Below are 19,902 nucleotides of genomic sequence, written 5' to 3'. Positions count from 1 at the left end.
AAACATTAAAAATGTTACATATAACATATATTCTGTATTACAAAATAGCATTGGGCTTCTAAAGGAAAATGAAAAAACTATAGTCCTAAAAATCTGAAAAATGAAAACCATGGGATAAAGGATAATAAGAAGTATAGCCAGACAGATGTAAAATCATGCCATCTGAGGTCCTACCCACTGGATGCCATAATACTGACCACAGCACCAATTCCTTTCCTCTTCCCCTTCCCTCTTACTCCCTAACCCCACTTCCCGTGATACCTATACTTGATTTTTCAAAGGCCTGAAAGAAGCAAAGAACTATAAAGTCCAGTTCATCACTACACAAAAGCATGACATAATCTCATCAAAACCTACCTTTTGTGATTTTGAAGTGACAATAATCCTAAAGTTTTACTTTCACAGTTCAAGAAAATGAATAAGCTAATTACTCTCACCATTTACTATCTCTTATGAAGTTAGAAGCAAAGATAATAGATCAACTTGGGTCTAATCAGAAGGAAAAAAACCTCACAGCAGTTTGAATAAGGGAAATCAAATATAAGAATTATTCACTATAACTGAGTTAACCAGGAGACTGGCTAGTCAAAAGTAAAAAGAAATCTAAAGAATATAGGAATAGCAGATATAAACAGCACCCACTACTTTCTAGTGCTAGAATTTAGTGCCCAAGAACAACACCCCCTTTGACTCTACCTACCAGGCTCCCAATAAGATCTAAATATTATTGGAGAGGAAACAACCATGGCTCACCAAATGACAGTGAAATCTCTACGGGTGCTGTGCCAGTAGAACTTGACGGAAATCCACCTTTTGTAACTTGCCAGATACCTACCCTACATGGCGCCAGGAAAACCTGGTTGCAAGGAAGTGTCTCACCAGAGGCACTCTATTAAAAAAAAGTCACCCAAGGGGAATGATGGGGCAAGCTGCAGGCAACTAAGTGCTACTGGCCCCAGTGCACCACAGGACTGGGCACCAGAGGAGCAGCATTGCCCAGGAGCCTGCGAGAGGAACTGCAGGTCCCAGGAGCCAGGCAGTGGGGGAGCTGAGCTCTGAGGAAGCACTCAAGCTACAGAAGCTGGACACTGAGGAAGTCATGTGGTCTGCAGGAGCGAGAGGCACTTCTCCTGACAGCACATAAAATATCACACTGATCTACTACTTGAACACAACCATGCTGACTAGATCTGATGAACAGGAAATGACAAAGTACTTTAGATGCCTTCTTAACACACATGCCAATAAACCTCAGAGAAACTCAAGGGTCACCCACCTCAGTGAAGTAAATGGGGTTTAATAGTTTGAAGCAGAAGTTAGCAAACTTCCTCTATAAAGGTCCACATAGTAAATATTTTGGGCTTTAAGGATTCTGTCATATATTCTTTTATTTTTTTCCAAACACTTAAAAATATTTTTTAAAATTCTTAGCTTACAAGTCACACAAAAACAGGTAATAGGCCAAATCAGACCCACAGGCTATAGTTTGCCCATTCTTGATCTGGAGCATGCAAGATATATACTCTGCAAGGTGAAATATAAGCTGCTCTAAAATGCACCACCTATCATGAAAAGAGGTACAGTTGTGCAGTAATTTCTTTGAATTTTGAAGACAACACATATCACATTTGTATGCACTATTTTGACTCATCTATAGAGTTATAGGTAAAGCTGCCTGCTTTGAGTAGAATCAGAGCAAGAGAAGGCTCCAAAGCTCAGATCCTTCAAGGATAAAGGTTTGCTCATTTACCAAGAAAAAACTCTAACCTTCTAAGGCTCTGGCTGAGGGCCAAGAAAATACAGAATAAGTTGCACAAAGAAGTCATGGATATCAGTTATGGCCTTGTGGTCAACTAGAGGAACAAGGATTGTAACAGTTTTACATATTTTCTATTTGTCATTGTATGTGTATGTGTGTATATATCTATTAATATACATTATATATATATATACATACACACACATGTTAACAAATTTCCTTCTCTTTCCTTACCATTTTTATTTTATTGACAAGTCGTTACAAGATGGCTTTACAATTTTGTCTTTACACAACAGAACATTCAGTGGAACTATGGGTGATTTTAGAAAGTGTTTAGAGACTCCTTTTAATTTTGGCATGAATCATAGACCAGCACCCTACCCCGCTGGGGGTTACTGTCTCCTGTGCAGAAGAGGACGGAAGGACTCTTCGTTCTCAGAGAGTGGAGTGAAGACTGTAAGCAAACTGGCCCTGTCCATGGTGCCCAAGGGCAACAGCGTGCTACACCTGCCGCCGTGAGTGTGCCCAGACTGCCCGTGCACAGTGGCGAAGGAGGAGCGCCACAGTGGCCTCAACCAACCGGCGATTTTGCTGTTTCGAATGATGCTCCTGGAGCACAGGTTTACACATCCTGGTGTATATACATATAGCAGAGGAATTGTTGAGTCATAGTTAGCTCAGCTTGTAAAGAATCCGCCTGCAATGCAGGAGACCCGGTTGAATTTCTGGGTCAGGAAGCCTGTCCCCTGGAGAAGGGATAGGCTACCTACTCCAGTATTCTTGGGCTTCCCTGGTGGCTCAGATGGTAAAGAATCTGCCTGCAATTCGGAAGACCTGGGTTCAATCCCTGGGTTGGGAATATCCCCTGGAGGAGGACATGGCAACCCACTCCATTATTCTTGCCTGGAGAATCCCCATGGACAGGCTACAGGCCTGGGGTCACAGAGACTCAGACACGGCTGAGCGACTAAGCCATGGCTGACTTTGAAATGTGACATAGTAAGCAATTAATACAATGACTCTTGGAATTGTGCATTTGCTCATTTGGAGAAAGAAAAATTTTCTTCACTTGTAAGAATAGCTTTATCTTGGGCAGAAATACAGTTGTTAGTTGTTATACAATCAAACAAGAGGCCTTAATAAATTTTAAAAGCACATGTTCTGACCACAATGGACTTAAATTTGGAAATCAATAATAAACACACATGAAATCCTAAAATATCTGGAAATTAAACCCACACTTCTAAATAACCAATGGCTCAAAAAAGAGATCACATAGTAAACTCAAAATATCTTGAACTGATGACAAAAACATAAACATATCAAAATTTGGAGGATGCAGCCTAAGCAGTGCTTAAAGAGAAATTTGTAACTGAACGGTTGTATTAGAAAAGAAAAATGGTCTCAAATCAATAACTTAAGCTCCTACCTTAGGAAACTAGAAAAAGAACAACAAACTAAACCTAAAGCAAGCAGAAGGAAAGCTATAATAAAGATTACAGTGGAAATCAATGGAAACAGAAAAACAACAGGTAAAAATCAATGAAACAAAAAGTTGGTTCTTGAAAATATCAAAACCAATCAACTTTTAGCTACACTGAGCAAGAAGAGAAAAAGATAGTAACTACCCCAATCAGAAATGAAACAGGAGGCATCATTATTGACTCTATAGGATCACTTTTATGCCAACAAATGACACAACTTAGATAATAAGGGGAAAAATCCTAGAGAGAAGCAACTTGCCAAAACTTACTCAAGAAGAAAGAGAAAATCAAAATTGACCTGTAACATATAAAGACATTGAACTTGTCATTTAAATTTTTCTGATAAAGAAAAATTCATGAACAGATAACTTCACGGATGAATTCCACCAAATATTTAAAGAAGAAATAACACTAATCCTTTACAAACTCTTTCAGAAAATGTAAGAGGAGAGAACACTTCCCAACTCATATTAAAATGCCAGAATTACCATAAGATCAGTCAAAGACAGCACAAGAAAATTACCTGCCAATATTCCTCAAAAACACAGACACAAAATCCTAAACAAAACATTACTAAACCAAATCCAGTAACACATAAAAAAGGATTATATACCACGACCAAGTGGGATTTATCCTAGGAATGCAAAGCCACTGTAACATTAAAAAATCAACTAATGTAATGAGTTATATTAATAGAATAAAGTAACTAACCACATGGTTATCTCAATAGATGCAGAAAAGCATCTAACAAAATCCAACATTTGTTCATGATAGGAATTCTCAACAATCTAGGAACAGAAGGGAAGTTCCCCAACTTTCTGAAAGGGCATTTCTAAAAAGATCACAGTGCTACCATCACTCCTATTGGTAAATGAGTAATAGGGAAGAAAAAATCTGACTCCACATTAGACCTATTTTTTTTGCTTTAGTTAACAATGATTGAGTATAGTCTGAAATATACAGGATAGCCTATTTTCAAGGCAGATCAAGTCCACTCATATACAGATAAAAAGTTGCAGAGGAGGGAATAACATTTGTTGGAGGTTTACAACAACATCATGACCTGACCTATGTGGACAGCTGCAAGAACAAAGAATTCCTGCACCAGCAGTCTGCAACAACCAACCAACCAAGTGAGAGAGATAATTCCTAGGCAGGTTGATAAGAAGTCCAGGGGTCCCCAAGGAGAGAGGGGTCTGGAATTCTCAAGGAGGAGGAAAGGACAAACTTTTCTTCCCTCTACATTCCTTAGGATTATATGACAATAATGTATTACAAAGATCATGACATCTGGTCCCATCACTTCACGGCAAATAGAGGGGAAACAGTGTCAGACTTTATTTTGGGGGGCTAAAAAATCACTGCAAATGGTGAGTGCAGCCATGAAATTAAAAGACGCTTACTCCTTGGAAGAAAAGTTATGACCAACCTAGACAGCGTATTGAAAAGCAGAGACATTACTTTGCCAATAAAGGTCCATCTAGTCAAGGCTATGGTTTTTCCAGTGGTCACGTATGGATGTGAGAGTTGGACTATGAAGGAAGCTGAGCACCGAAGAATTGATGCTTTTGAACTGTGGTGTTGGAGAAGACTCTCGAGGGTCCCTTGGACTGTAAGGAGATCCAACCAGTCCATTCTGAAGGAGATCAGCCCTGGGATTTCTTTGGAAGGAATGATGCTAAAGCTGAAACTCCAGTACTCTGGCCACCTCATGCAAAGAGTCGACTCATTGGAAAAGACTCTGATGCTGGGAGGGATTGGGGGCAGGAGGAGAAGGGGATGACAGAGGATGAGATGGCTGGATGGCATCACTGACTCAATGGACGTGAGTCTGAGTGAACTCCGGGAGTTAGTGATGGACAGGAAGGCCTGGCATGCTGTGATTCATGGGGTCACAAAGAGTTGGACACGACTGAGCGACTGAACTGACTGATCCTGCTTGAGGACAGTCTCTGAAAAAAACCTTCTGGCTAATCCTATAATCTTAAAATGTAAATTATGGGAGTAGGTCTAGTAAGGTCTTTACAACCACCAGACATTCTTTTGATTCACTGTAGTAACTAATTAAAAGTATATAATTCCATTGCTAATACTAGCGATGGGGCACTCTTTCTGCCCCCTTCTGATGTCTATGTCAGAAGCTTTCTCTATCTCTTTTATACTTTAATAAAACTTTACTACACAAAAGCTCTGAGTGATCAAGCCTTGTCTCTGGCCCCAGACTGAAATCTTCTCCGGAGGCCAGGAATCCCAGCGTCTTTCATGGTTCAGCAACAACATTTCACAAGGGCACCCGTTCCTCAATTTGCCCTTAAAAATGCTTTGCTGTAACCCTTCAGGGAGTTTGGGACTTGGGGAGTTGTGGGGAGAAATAAGCCACCTGTCTCCTTGCATGGCCCTGCAATAAACCTTTCTCTGCTTCAAACACTGACCTTTCAATTTTGTTTGGCCTCACTGTGCATGGGGAACACAAGATTAAATGCTTTCCCCCTAAGATCAGGAACAAGTCAATAAGATCCACACTCCTTACTTCTGTTCACAATGTATTGGAGGTTCTAGGCAAAAAAAGAAATAGTTAAAGGCATCTAGATACAAAGATATATCTAGTCAATCCTAAAGGAAATCAGTCTTGAATATTCATTGAAAGGACTGATGCTGAACCTCCAATACTTTGGCCACCTCATGTGAAGAACTGATTCATTGGAAAAGACCCTGATGCTGGGAAAGATTGATGGCAGGAGGAGAAGGGGACGACAGAGGATGAGCTGGCTGGATGGCATCACTGACTCCATGGACATGAGTTTGACAAGCTCTGGGAGCTGGTGATGGACAAGAAGCCTGGTATGCTGCAGTCCATGGGGTTGCAAAGAGTCAGACATGACGGAGAGACTGAACTGAACTGAGATACAGTAAGTAAAACTGTCTATACTCGAATGATATGATATTGTATGTAGAAAATTCTAAAGAATTCACACAAAAAACCCTGCTTAATATAATAGTAAAGTAAGGTTGCAGGACACAAGATAAATAAACTAAAATCAATTATATTTTTGCACATTGGCAATGAACAATCCAAAAACAAAATCTGAAAAATTCTACTCACAACAGCACAAAAAAGTTAAACACTTCAAAATAAAGTTAACAAAAGAAGGGCAAGACTTGCGCACTTAAAATTACAAAACATTGCTGCTGCTGCTAAGTCGCTTCAGTCGTGTCCGACTCTGTATGACACCATAGACGGCAGCCCATGAGGCTCCCCCGTCCCTGGGATTCTCCAGGCAAGAACACTGGAGTGGGTTGCCATTTCCTTCTCCAATGCATGAAAGTGAAAAGTGAAAGTGAAGCTGCTCAGTTGTGTCCGATTCTTAGCTAAAAGAAATGAAATGTCGTACAAAACAGAAAGACAGTCCATGTTCATGTTAAGATGGCAACAGCAATTCTCCCCCAAACAAATCTACAGATTATATGCAATTTCTATCAAAATCCATCACAGTAGGCTTTTTTGGAAAAAATGACAAACTGATAGAAAAATTTATATGGAAATCTAAGGAAACCAGCATAGCCAAAACAATTTTGAAAAAGAAAAAAATATCAGAAGACTTATACTACCCAATTTCAAAATTAACTACAAAGATACCATATAATCAAGACAGTGTGGTGCCGGTATGAAAAGAGGAAAAACAAGGACTCAAACAGAAATGAGAGTCTAGAAATAATTTATGGTCACTTGATTTTTGACAAAGGTGCAAAGGCAATTAAATGGGAAAAGGAACTTTTTATTTTTCCTCAACAAATAATGCTGAAACAACTGGATATCCACACACACAAAAAAGATGAATTTGGACCCATACTGCATACCATACACAAAAGTTAACAGAAACTGAACATAAACCTAAAGCATTATTTTAAAAAAAAAACGATAAACTGGACTTCTTCAAAATAAAAACTTGTATTTCGAAAGACACCATGGAGAAAATGAAAAGACAAGCAACAGGCTGGGTAATAAATTATTTACTGAAATAATTTATAAAACATATATTGGGCTTGTACCCAGAATACACAAAGAAAGTGTATAGCCCAATAAGAAGGCAAACCAATCCAAAAAATGGACAAAAGATTTCAGTAGACATTTCAAAAACAACATAGGAACAGTATATAACTACATGAAAATAAGTTCAACATCATTAGCCAATAGAGAAATGCAAATTAAAACTAATATGAGATACTACTTCATACTAAGATGGCTATGAAAAAAGACGCAATAACAAGTCAAGATATGGAAAAATCGAAACTCTCACACAATGCTTGTGGGAACATGATATGGTATGGCCATACTGGAAAACAGTTTAGCTGTTTCTTAAAAAATTAAAACCTGAAACCACTACACAACCCAGTAATTTCCTCATGGGTATTTATCCAAGAAAAATGAGAACGTACGTCCACACAAAGACTTGTACATGAATGAAAACAGCAGCATTATTCATCATAGCCAAAAAGTGAAAACAACTGATGTCCATCAACTGATGAATGGATAAAGAAAATGTAGTACAGTCATACAATGGTTATTTATCAATAAACAGGAGCAAACTATGGATACATGCTACAACATGGATGAATCTCAAAACCATTACGCTAAATGAAGCCAGGCATAAGACCGCACTTATTTCATAAATCCATCTCCATAAAAGGCTAACTGATAGTGATAGAAAGCAAATCAATGAGGCTAAAGCCAGCACCAGGTCTGAGTACAAAACCTGCAGAGGCAAACTTATTAAGGTGATGTAAAATTTCTAAAACTGAATTGCTGTGATCACTGCACAATCTCAAAAATCTTCCAAATTTACTAAAAATCACTTAATTATTTAGAAAACAGGATACAGTTTCCAAAAGGTGATTTTTATATGAACTCTGCTTTCCTGTTATTAGAGATATGGTCAGTTTTCATTCCAATCCCAAAGAAAGGCAATGCCAAAGAATGCTCAAACTACAGCACAATTGCACTCATCTCACATGCTAGTAAGGTAATGCTCAAAATTCTCCAAGCCAGGCTTCAGCAATACGTGAACCGTGAACTTCCTGATGTTCAAGCTGGTTTTAGAAAAGGCAGAAGAACCAGAGATAAAATTGCCAATATCCGCTGGATCATGGAAAAGCAAGAGAATTCCAGAAAAACATCTATTTCTGCTTTATTGACTATGCCAAAGCCTTTGACTGTGTGGGTCACAATCAACTGTGGAAAATTCTTTAAGAGATAGGCATACCAGACCACCTGACCTGCCTCTTGAGAAATCTGTATGCAGGTCAGGAAGCAACAGTTAGACCTGGACATGGAACAACAGACTGGTTTCAAATAGGAAAAGGAGTGTGTCAAGGCTGTATATTGTCACCCTGCTTATTTAACTTCTATGCAGAGTACATCATGAGAAATGCTGGACTGGAAGAAACACAAGCTGGAATCAAGATTGCCGGGAGAAATATCAATAACCTCAGATATGCAGATGACACCACCCTTATGGCAGAAAGTGAAGAGGAGCTAAAAAGCCTCTTGACAAAACCGAAAGAGGAGAGTGAAAAAGTTGGCTTAATGCTCAACATTCAGAAAATGAAGATCATGGCATCTGGTCCCATCGCTTCATGGCAAATAGATGGGGAAACAGTGGAAACAGTGTCGGACTTTGTTTTGGGGGGCTCCAAAATTACTGCAAATGGTGAGTGCAGCCATGAAATTAAAAGACGCTTACTCCTTTGAAGAAAAGTTATGACCAACCTAGATAGCATATTCAAAAGCAGAGACATTACTTTGCCAACTAAGGTCCGTCTAGTCAAGGCTATGGTTTTTCCTGTGGTCATGTATGGATGTGAGAGTTGGACTGTGAAGGCTGAGCACTGAAGAATTGATGCTTTTGAACTGTGGTGTTGGAGAAGACTCTTGAGAGTCCCTTGGACTGCAAAGAGATCCAACCAGTCCATTCTGAAGGAGATCAACCCTGGGATTTGTTTGCAAGGAATGATGCTAATGCTGAAACTCCAGTACTTTGGCCACCTCATGCAAAGAGCTGACTCACTGGAAAAGACTGATGCTGGGAGGGATTAGGGGCAGGAGGAAAAGGGGACAACAGAGGATGAGATGGCTGGATGGCATCACTGACTCGATGGACGTGAGTCTGAGTGAGTCCAGGAGTTGGTGATGGACAGGGAGGCCTGGTGTGCTGCGATTCATGGGGTCGCAAAGAGTCGGACACAACTGAGCGACTGAACTGAACTGAACAGGAAGATTGTAGATGTTCCTATCTTAACAGGGAAATGTTTTCTACACACTCAACAGAGTTTATTGAAGAGCCTAAGAGAATGAATGGACCAGATAACTCTGCAAAGTCTCTTCAAAAATTAGTCCGAAAATGTCTCTTTTTTTTTTTATGTGTATAAGGGGTAGTGATAGGCTTGTTACCATTATTACACGGGTTTGGGCTATCTTTTTAAGGTAAGTGTTTTTCCCATTACAGCTACAAACAAAGTAAAATAAAGATATATAAAAATAGAGATCTGTATCTTTCATGTTCTTAAAAAAGAAAGTCCAAAAAAAAGTGTAATATTTAGTAGAAAATTTTAAATGCTGAAGATTTGCCTTTTTATCTATTTTATCTATTATCTGATGAACTTTTAAAGTTTTTCCTTCTCTACTTCCACTGCATTTTTATTAAAACACTCGCAAAGTCAATGCACTTCTTTTATAGATGTTCTTTCATACTAAAAGGTCAGTCTTTCAAGATCTATGAACAAAAACAGAAAATGTACATACCCCAGCCTAAAATAAAATTGAATAAATCCATTTGGTGGGGGATCAAGATGGCAGAATAAGAGGACATGCAGGTCACCTTCTCCCATAAATACAGCAAAAATACATCTATATGTGGAACAATTTTCAAGGAAAACTAACTGGAAACTGGCAGAAGAACTCCTAAAAAATCAAAATCAAAGTTATAATAAAAATATACACATAATCAGGCAGGACAGAAAGAAGAGTAATGGGTTAGATCTATGCCCCTGGGAGGGGACTAAAAGGAAAAGGGAGATCACATAAGCAGACACTTATCCTGTGAAAGTGAGTGGGTCAAGCCACAGAACGGGTGCCCCAGTCCTGGGGACCTATATGGATGAGAAAAGCCCCCTTGGCTGCTACTAGGACAGATAGAAAGACTGAAGAAGTCAAGACTCCTCTAGTAAGAGGTGCATAGGTACTGCCTCACCACTAGACAGGGAGGAGGGAGGTTTGTCTTAGAGGCTGCTCCCTTGCCACATTCCCCAGTCCACTCTGAGAAAAATCCCTGCCCCTTCTCTGTCCATGTCACAGCTTGGCCCTGGCTCTAGAGTAGCCAGGACCTGGGGAAAGACTCAATCTAGGGACACAGAGGTGACAAGAGGGTCTAGGGTGTGGGCCTGGTAAGGCAGCAGTAGCCACTGTTGATGCTTATTTACAGTACCACAGTGCCACTGGAGAAGTTCAATCATCTCAATAGATGCAGAAAAACCATTTGACAAATTTCAACGTTCATTCATGATAAAAAAATTGGATATGGTGGGACTATATCTCAACATAACAAGAGACATTTATGACAAATCCATAGCCAACACAATTAATACCCAACCATCAAATGAAATTAAAAGTTTCAACTTTTTCAGTTGAAACCCTTTCAGCTAAATTAAAAATCCAGACAAAGATGCCCACTCTTGTCATTTCCACTGGCAGTCCTAGCCACAGCAATAAGATAAGAAAAATAAATAAAAGGTATCCAAATTGGAAGGCAACAAGTAAAACTGTCACTGTTTGCAGATGACATGAGACTCTACAGAGAATCTTAGAGTTTCCACCCAAAACTATAAGAATAAATGAAACCAGCAAGACTGCTGGATACAAGATTAATATATAGAAATCTGTTGTATTAATAAATCTGTTACACTAATAATGAAACATCAGAAAAAGTAAAACAATAAATATATTTAAAATTGCACCCCAAAAAATAAACATAAGAATAAACTTACAAAGGAAGTAAAAGACTTATACTCTGAGAATTATAAAACAATGATGAAGGAATCTGAAATGATTTAAAAGAAAAGGAGGAATAAAATAGAAATGGAAAGATAACTCATGTGCTTGGACTACATGAATTACAATTATTAAAGTGCCCATACTATCCAAAGCAATCTACAGATTTAATGTAATCCCTATCAAAATACTCCTGTTTTTCACAGGATGAAAACAAATAATCCTAAAATTATATGGAACCACAAAAAAAAAACCTTAATTGCCAAAGCGTCCTGAGGAAAAAACAGTAAAGCTGGAGGTACAACCCTCCTTGACTTCAGACTATAATGCAAAGCCACAGTAATCAAAACAGCATGGTATTGTCAGAAAAACAGACACATAGATCAATGAAACAGAATACAAGCCCCAGACAAATCCATGCACCAATGGTCAATTACTCTATGACAAAGGAGGCAAGAATATACAATAGAGAAATGATAGTCTCTTGAATAACTGGTGTTAGGAAACCTGTACAACCATATGTAAAACAATGAGATTAGGATATTTCCTCACATCACGTACAAAAATAAACTCAAAATGGTTTAAAGACCTAAATGTTTATGACCTGAAACCATAAAACTCCCCAAACAGAACAGAGGTAGAACAGTTTTACACAAATATAGCAGTATTTTCTTAGATCAGTCTTCTACAGAAAAATAAATAAAAGCAAAAACAAACAAATGGGCCTCCATCACCTCCATTAGCTTTATTGGTAGTAATGCTTCCTAAGGCCCACTTGATATCACACTCCAGGATGTATGGCTCTAGGTTAGTGACCACACACCATCACGGTCATCCAGGTCATTAAGACCTTTTGTGTATATCTCTTCTGTATATTCTTGTGACTTCTTCTTAATCTCTTTTGCTTCTGTGAGCTCCTTGCTATTTCTGTCTCTTCTCATGCCCATCTTTGCATGAAATGTTCCCTTGATATCTCCAATTTTCTTGAAGAGATCTCTAGTCTTTCCTATTCTATTGTTTTCCTCTACTTCTTTGCATTGTTCAATTAAGAAGGCTTTCTTATTTCTCGCTCCTCTCCTCTGGAACTCTGGATTCAGTTTGGTATATTTTTCCCTTTCTCCATTGTTTTTTTTTGCTTCTCTTATTTTCTCAGCTATTTGCAAAGCCTCCTCAGACAACCACTTTGCCTTCCTGCATTCCTTTTCTTTGCAATGGTCTTCATCACAGCCTCTTGTACAATGTTATGAACATAATTCTTTGGGCACTCATCTACCAGAACTAACCTCTTGAATCTATTTATCACTTCCACTGTATAATCATAAGGGATTTGATTTAGGTCATGCCTGAACGACCTAGTGGTTTTCCCTACCTTCTTCAATTTCAGCCTGAATTTTGCAATAAAGAGATCACGATCTGAGCCAGTCAGCTCCAGGTCTTTTTGCTGACTGTATAGAGCTTCTCTATCTTTGGAGGCAAATAATATAATCAATCTGATTTCAATATTGACCATTTGGTGATGTGCATGTGAGAGTCATCTCTTGTGTTGCTGGAAAAGGGTTTTTGCTATCATTACTGTATTCTCTCGACAAAACTCTGTTAGCCTTTTCCCTGCTTCATATTATACTCCAAGGCCAATTCTGCCTGTTACTCCAGGTATCTCTTGACTTCCTACTTTTGCATTCCAACTTTCTATGATAAAAAGAACATCTTTTTTTTTTTTTTTCTGGTGTAAATTCTAGAAGTCGTCATAGAGCCATTCAACTTCAGCTTCTTTGGCATTAGTAGCTGGGGTACAGACTTGGATTACTGTGATGTTGAATGGCTTGCTCTGGAAACAAATTGAGATAGCTCTGTCATTTTTAAGACTGCACCCAAGTATTGCATTTTGGACTCTTTTGTTGACTATGAGGGTTACTCTATTTCTTCTAAGGGATTATTTTCCACAGTAGTCAATATAATGGCCATCTGAATTAAATTTGCCCATTCCCATCCATTTTAGTTCACTGATTTCTAAAATGTCATTTTTCACTCTTGCCATCTCCTGCTTGACCACATCCAACTTACCCTGATTCATGGACCTAACATTCCAGGTTCCTATGCAATATTGTTCTCTACAGCATCAGATTTTACTTTTACCACCAGATACATCCACAACTGACGGTCATTTCCACTCTGACCCAGCTCTCTTTCTGGAGCTATCTCTCCACTCCTCTCCAGTAGCACACTGGACACCTACAAACCTGGAGTGTCATTAAAAGACTGAAACAGTATGGACCAACAGAAGCAGAAGATATTAAGAAGAGGTGGCAAGAATGCACAGAAGAACTATACAGAAAAGATCTTCATGACCCAGATAATCACAATGGTGTGATCACTCACCTAGAGCCAGACATCCTGGAGTGCAAAGTCAAGTGAGCCTTAGAAAGCATCACTATGAACAAAGCTAGTGGAGGTGATGGAATTGCAGTTGAGCTATTTCAAATCCTAAAAGATGATGCTATTAAAATGCTGCACTCAATATGCCCAGCAAATTTGGAAAACTTAGCAGTGGCCATAGGACTAGAAAAGGCCAGTTTTCATTTCAGTCCCAAAGAAAGGCAATGCCAAAGAATGTTTAAACTACTGCACAATTGCACTCATCTCACACACTAGCAAAGGAATGCTCAAAATTCTCCAAGCCAGGCTTCAACAGTACATGAACTAAGAACTTCCAGATGTTCAAGCCGGTTTTAGAAAAGGCAGAGAAACCAGAGATCAAATAGCCAACATAAACTGGATCATTGAAAAAGCAAGAGAATTCCAAAAAAGCATCTACTTCTGCTTCACTGAGTATGCTAAAGCCTTTAACTGTGTGGATCACAACAAACTGTGGAAAATTCTTCAAGAGATGGGAATACCAGCCCACCTTACCTGCCTCTTGAGAAGTCTCTATGTAGGTCAAGAAGCTACAGTTATAACTGGACATGTAACAATGGATTGGTTCCAAATTGGGAAAGGAGTATGTCAAGGCTGTATATCGTCACCTTGCTTACTTAACTTATATGCACAGCACATCATGCAAAGTGCTGGACTGGATGAAGTACAAGCTGGAATCATGATGCTGGGAGAAATATTAACAACCTCAGATATGTAGATGACACCACCCTTATGGCAGAAAGTGAAAAGGAACTAAAGAGCCTCCTGATGAAACCGAAGGAGAAGAGAGAAAAAGCTGGCTGAAAACTCAATATTCAAAAAACAAAGATCATGGCATCCAGTCTCATCATTTCATGGCAAATATGTGAGAAAACAATGAAACAGTGACAGCCTTTATTTTCTTGGGCTCCAAAATCACTGCAGATGGTGTCTGTAGCCATGAAATTAAAAGACACTTTTCCTTGGAAGAAAAGCTATGACAAACCTAGGTGACATATTAAAAAGCAGAGACATTACTTTACCGACAAAGGTCCATGCAGTCAAAGCTATAGTTGTTCCAGCAGTCATGTACGGATGTGAGTTGGACCATTAGGAAAGCTGAGCGCAGAAGAATTGATGCTTCTGAACTGTGGTGTTGGAGAAGACTCTTGAGAGTCCCTTGGACTGCAAGGAGATCGAACCAGTCAATCCTGAAGGAAATCAGTCCTGAATATTCATTGGGAGAACTGACGCTGATGATGAAAATCCAATACTTTTGGCCACCTGATGTGAAGAACTGGCTCACTGGAAAAGATCCTGGTGCTGGGAAACATTGAAGGAAGGAGGAGAAGAGGATCAGAGGATGAGATGGTTGGACAGCACCACTGACTTGATGGACATGAGTCTGAGCAAGCTCCAGGAGTTGGTCATGGATAGGGAAGCCTAGTGTGCAGCAATCCATGAAGTTGCAAAGAGTCGGACACAACTGACCAACTGAACTGAATCAACCTGGGCGGATTCATCTTTCAGTGTCATATCTTATTCCTTTTCATACTGTTCATAGGTTTCTCAAGGCAAGAATACTGGAGTGGTTTGCCATTCTCTTCTCCAAAATGGCGCCCAATTAAACTTTAACACTGTTGCACAACAAAGGAAACCATCAAGAAAAAAAAACACAACTTACAGAATGCGAGAAAATATTTGCAAATTATGCAAATGCCAAGAGGTAAATGTACAGAGCTCGTACCACTTAACATCAAAAACTAAACAACCCTATCGAAATACGGGCAGAAGACCTGAATAAACATCTTTCCAAAGAAGACATACAGATGACTAACAGGCACATGAAAAGATGCTCAACATCACTAATTATAAAAAATGCATATCAAAACCACAAGAGATATCACCTCATACCTATCAGAAAGGCCTTTATCAAAAAGTCTACAAATAACAAATGTTGTCAGGGGTGTGAAGAAAAGGGAACCTTCCTTCACTATTAGTAGAAATATAAGCTGGTGCCAATCGCTATGAAAAACAGTGTGGAGGCTCCTTAAAAAACTAAGAATAGAACTACCATCTGATTCACTCTGTGTATGTTTCTGGAAAAAACAAAAACACTAATTTGAAAAGGTACCTGCACCCCAATGTTCATAGCAGCACTATTTATAATAGCTGAGACATAAAAACAACACAAGTACCCAAGTACCCAATCAAGAGATGACTGGATTAAGATGTGGATTATATAGAAACAATGTAATATTCAGTTCAGTTGCTCAATTGTGTCCGATTCTTTGCGACCCCATGAATCGCAGCACGCCAGGCCTCCCTGTCCATCACCAACTCCCAGAGTTCACTCAGACTCATGTCCATTGAGTCGGTGATGCCATCCAGCCATCTCATCCTCTGTCGTCCCCTTCTCCTCCTGCCCTCAATCCCTCCCAGCATCAGGGTCTTTTCCAATGAGTCAACTCTTCACATGAGGTGGCCAAAGCATTGGACTTTCAGCCTCAGCATCATTCCTTCCGAAGAACACCCAGGACTGATCTCCTTTAGAATGGACTGGTTGGATCTCCTTGCAGCCCAAGGGACTCTCAAGAGTCTTCTCTAACACCACAGTTCAAAAGCATCAATTCTTTGGTGCTCAGCTTTCTTTCCAGTCCAACTCTCACATCCATACATGACCACTGGAAAAACCATAGCCTTGACTAGGCAGACCTTTGTTGGCAACATAATGTCTCTGCTTTTGAATATGCTGTCTAGGTTGGTCATAACTTTCCTTCCAAGGAGTAAGTGTCTTTTAATTTCATGGCTGCAATCGCCATCTGTAGTGATTCTGAAGCCCAAAAAAATAAAGTCTATCACTGTTTCCACTGTTTCCCCATCTATTTCCCATGAGGTGATGGGCCCGGATGCCATGATCTTTGTTTTCTTAATGTTGAGCTTTAAGCCAATTTTTTCACTCTCCTCTTTGACTTTCATCAAGAGGCATTTTAGTTCCTCTTCACTTTCTGCCATAAGGGTGGTGTCATCTGCATATCTGAGGTTATTGATATTTCTCCCGGCAATCTTGATTCCAGCTTGTGTTTCTTCCAGTCCAGCATTTCTCATGATGTACTCTGCATAGAAGTTAAATAAGCAGGGTGACAATATACAGCTTGACATACTCCTTTTCGTATTTGAAACCAGTATGTTGTTCCATGTCCAGTTCGAACTGTTGCTTCCTGACCTGCATACAGGTTTCTCAAGAGGCAGGTCAGGTGGTCTGTTATTCCCATCTCTTTCAGAATTTTCCACAGTTTATTGTGATCCACACAGTCAAAGTGACCCATAAAAAATAATGACGTTTGTAGCAACATGGATGAACCTGGAAGATATTATGCTTAGTGAAATAAATGAGACAGAAGAAAAAAATATTGTATCACTTATATGTGGAATCTTAAAAAATAATAAAAATGAAGGTATAGACAATACAGAAAAAGACTCATAGATACAGAAAAAGACTGACAGATATAGAAAACAAATTTGTGGTTACCAAAGCAGAGAAGGAAAGGGGGGAGGGGCAAACTAAGAGTATGGGATTAACAGATACAAACCACTACATATAAAATAGATAAGCAACTATACTGTATAGTACATGAAATTATTCCCATTATCTTATAATACCTATAATGGAATATAATCTGCAAAAACATTGTAACTTGAAACTAACACAATATTGTAAATTGACTATACCTCAATTTTTAAATAATAATAATACATTTGATGCTGATTTCCAGGCTGACTTGAGGTTCCACCACTACCAACCTGAAACTGCCACAGATGTGAGGTTTCCTAGGCTGTCTCTGTGGCCTGGACAATCAATCCACCTTTTTACTGGCCAGGCTGGCCTACCTTTAACTGGTTTTCATAAATACAAAATTTGTATAATTGTTACTGGAACCACTTGGTGAAATATGGAACTAGTTAAAAGTACCATTTATTATTAAATGTACACGCACAGTTTCACATACAAGCAGCACCACATCTTTCACATTCAGCTAATCAATCAAGTTAATGTTTTTATTACAGAATAGAAAACTCAGATCTTCCAAAATCATGTATGCTTAGTAAGTGTTTTCCAAGCAATCAAGAAGTACATGACTAAATAATGAAAAGGGTGAATTAAAATATATAACATACCAAGGTATAATTAACTCAATTTTAAAGAAGCAGGATCTAACTTTTACTCTGCTGGAAAGAGGCCTTGATATAACTAGGAAAAGCAAATTCTTTTCTGATGCAGTCTTTCTTGTACACATATGAATAACGTATATGAGGGCTTACTTCCCTGCGAATCTAGCGCAGTATATTAGATTGAAATAGCATTTTAAGTTTAATGGATAAACTCACAATGATTGTTTTCTATCAAAGTTTTTGTACAAGTGATCCCAACAGGTGGTATGAATTCTATCTACCATTTGTAACAATCTTTCCTCTCTTCCTGAGGGAAGTAATGAAAAAATGTTTTGAGCTGCACACCACTAAAGGTGAGTGACATCCGGAAAGAACTGAATATTGGTGGCCCAAAAGTGCCCTACTAATGTAATAAATAAGTCAACCATATCTCAGTTATGATGCATTAAATGGGAAAAGGGTTAGAATGAAACCAGGAGCCCAAGAGCTTTCCAACAATTTCAGATTACGACAAACACAGCAGCACATACAGGTCTTTGCTGGAAAATTCCTCAGCCTTTCCTTGACATTCTGGTCCCAAATTTCCTATGTTTTTAAAACTCCAAATCTTTTTTCCCTCTCCGGACTTTTCCAGCCCATGCAATGTGACCATAGAGGGTTCATGTTGTAAACGCGTCCCCGTAAAAAATTACCGAAAAAGCAAGCTAAACAAACCTCCCCACCTCTCCAAAACAAAAACAAAAACACCTCCCAAAGGCTTTGGACGCTATTTGGCCTGCCAGTCCAAAAAAGTGAGTTTCTGGGAAATGATCGCCCATTAGAACCCTCCTCTCTTCCTAAAATGCAAAGCTGGAAAAGCAGGAAGGGTAACAAACCGCCCCGGGCTCCTCTAATTGGGCCCCCACCATCCAGCACTCTGGGGGCGGGGGGCGGTGCGGCGAGCAGGCGGCCAGCTTTAATGGGTGATGAATTTTAAATGGCGAGCTTTTCACAGCGCCCAAGGATCCAGGGCAAAGAAAGTCACCTTTGCTCCTGTCCTTTTAAGAAGACCTAGCTGCCTCCGCTTAATGAACAGAAAGAAGCAAAACGGCAACCCCCAGTTCCCACAGCTCTGGGGGGCCTCCCTTCCGCTCGACCCCTCGGTCGGCTCCACCCCCCGAGCCTGCCCCGCCCTCTAGCCACGCCCCTCGCCCGCGGCCCCGCCCCCCAGGGTTGGCCCCACCTCAAACCCCTATCCACTTCGCAGCCCCTCTCACCGCCTGAGCCCTGCTCACTCACCTAGATGCGGTGCGCGCAGCGGACGTTCTCGCGAGTCTTTCCCCCCTACCCCAACCCACACCCCCAAGCTGACGTGTCGGCCAGACCCCCGAGGGAGGCAGACGCCTTCACTCGCGCTCTGCGGCCTCTCTCTTACCGGTGGTCCGCGCCAGAGCAACTTCAGCAGTTTGGGCAGTGGCGAAAAGGCTGCCAACCGCCCGGGTTCTGTGGCTTGAAAATTTGACTTTGCTTCGTATTGGTTTTTGTGTTTTGTTTTCACTTTTTTGGAATTTTCCCGCGGCTGCTCGGCAGCTGAGCCGCGCGCGCACGTATTCGCAGTGCACTCTGGGGCTTGGCCAGCGACCCTACACCCCGGCGGCGTCGCGGGAAAATTCCGACGAATCTTGTGCTCGTGGGGCGGGACGCGGGCCCGGACTCGGCCGGAAGTCGGTCCGTTGGGGCGGGCCTAGGCGAGGGGCCCTACTGAGGCTGCCTTAGTTGTTCCTGAGCACTAAGCTGGTGTCGCGGGCTTCAAGTAGACCGCAGGAAGGACCTGAAGGGGAAAAACCCTGGGTTTTTAAACAGGTTGTTGCTTAATTTCAAGATTCTGTTCAAAATGCAGAAAATTTTTAAAAGAAAAATTGAGTCTTTGTCAGGAATGTAAAACCACTAAACAAAGCCTAGAATATTATTTTCTAGGTATAGTCACATAAAAAAGGGAATCTTTCTTTGGATCCCTCACCCCAGTAAAATCAGTTCCATACAGTGTTTGCTTGGGTTCAAATCAGTTC

General features: G+C 40.1%; 1 protein-coding gene across 4 annotated transcripts in view; it reads right to left on the bottom strand.

The window, feature by feature from the left end:
• The window catches only part of FANCC (FA complementation group C), a 324,685-nt gene extending 305,227 nt beyond the window's left edge, over positions 1 to 19,458 (bottom strand). For all 4 annotated transcript variants that reach the window (XM_042243052.2, XM_060409072.1, XM_004004090.6 and 1 more), the window contains exon 1: positions 19,269 to 19,458. The gene's annotated coding sequence lies outside the window, so the exon portion shown is untranslated. The remainder of the gene's footprint in view (positions 1 to 19,268) is intronic.
• Between the last annotated feature and the right edge of the window lie 444 nt (positions 19,459 to 19,902).

This window comes from Ovis aries, chromosome 2 (assembly GCF_016772045.2).
Source record: "Ovis aries strain OAR_USU_Benz2616 breed Rambouillet chromosome 2, ARS-UI_Ramb_v3.0, whole genome shotgun sequence".
NCBI lineage: Eukaryota > Metazoa > Chordata > Mammalia > Artiodactyla > Bovidae > Ovis > Ovis aries.
Note: the sequence above shows the minus strand (reverse complement) of the source record. Positions and strands in the feature narration are given on the sequence as shown.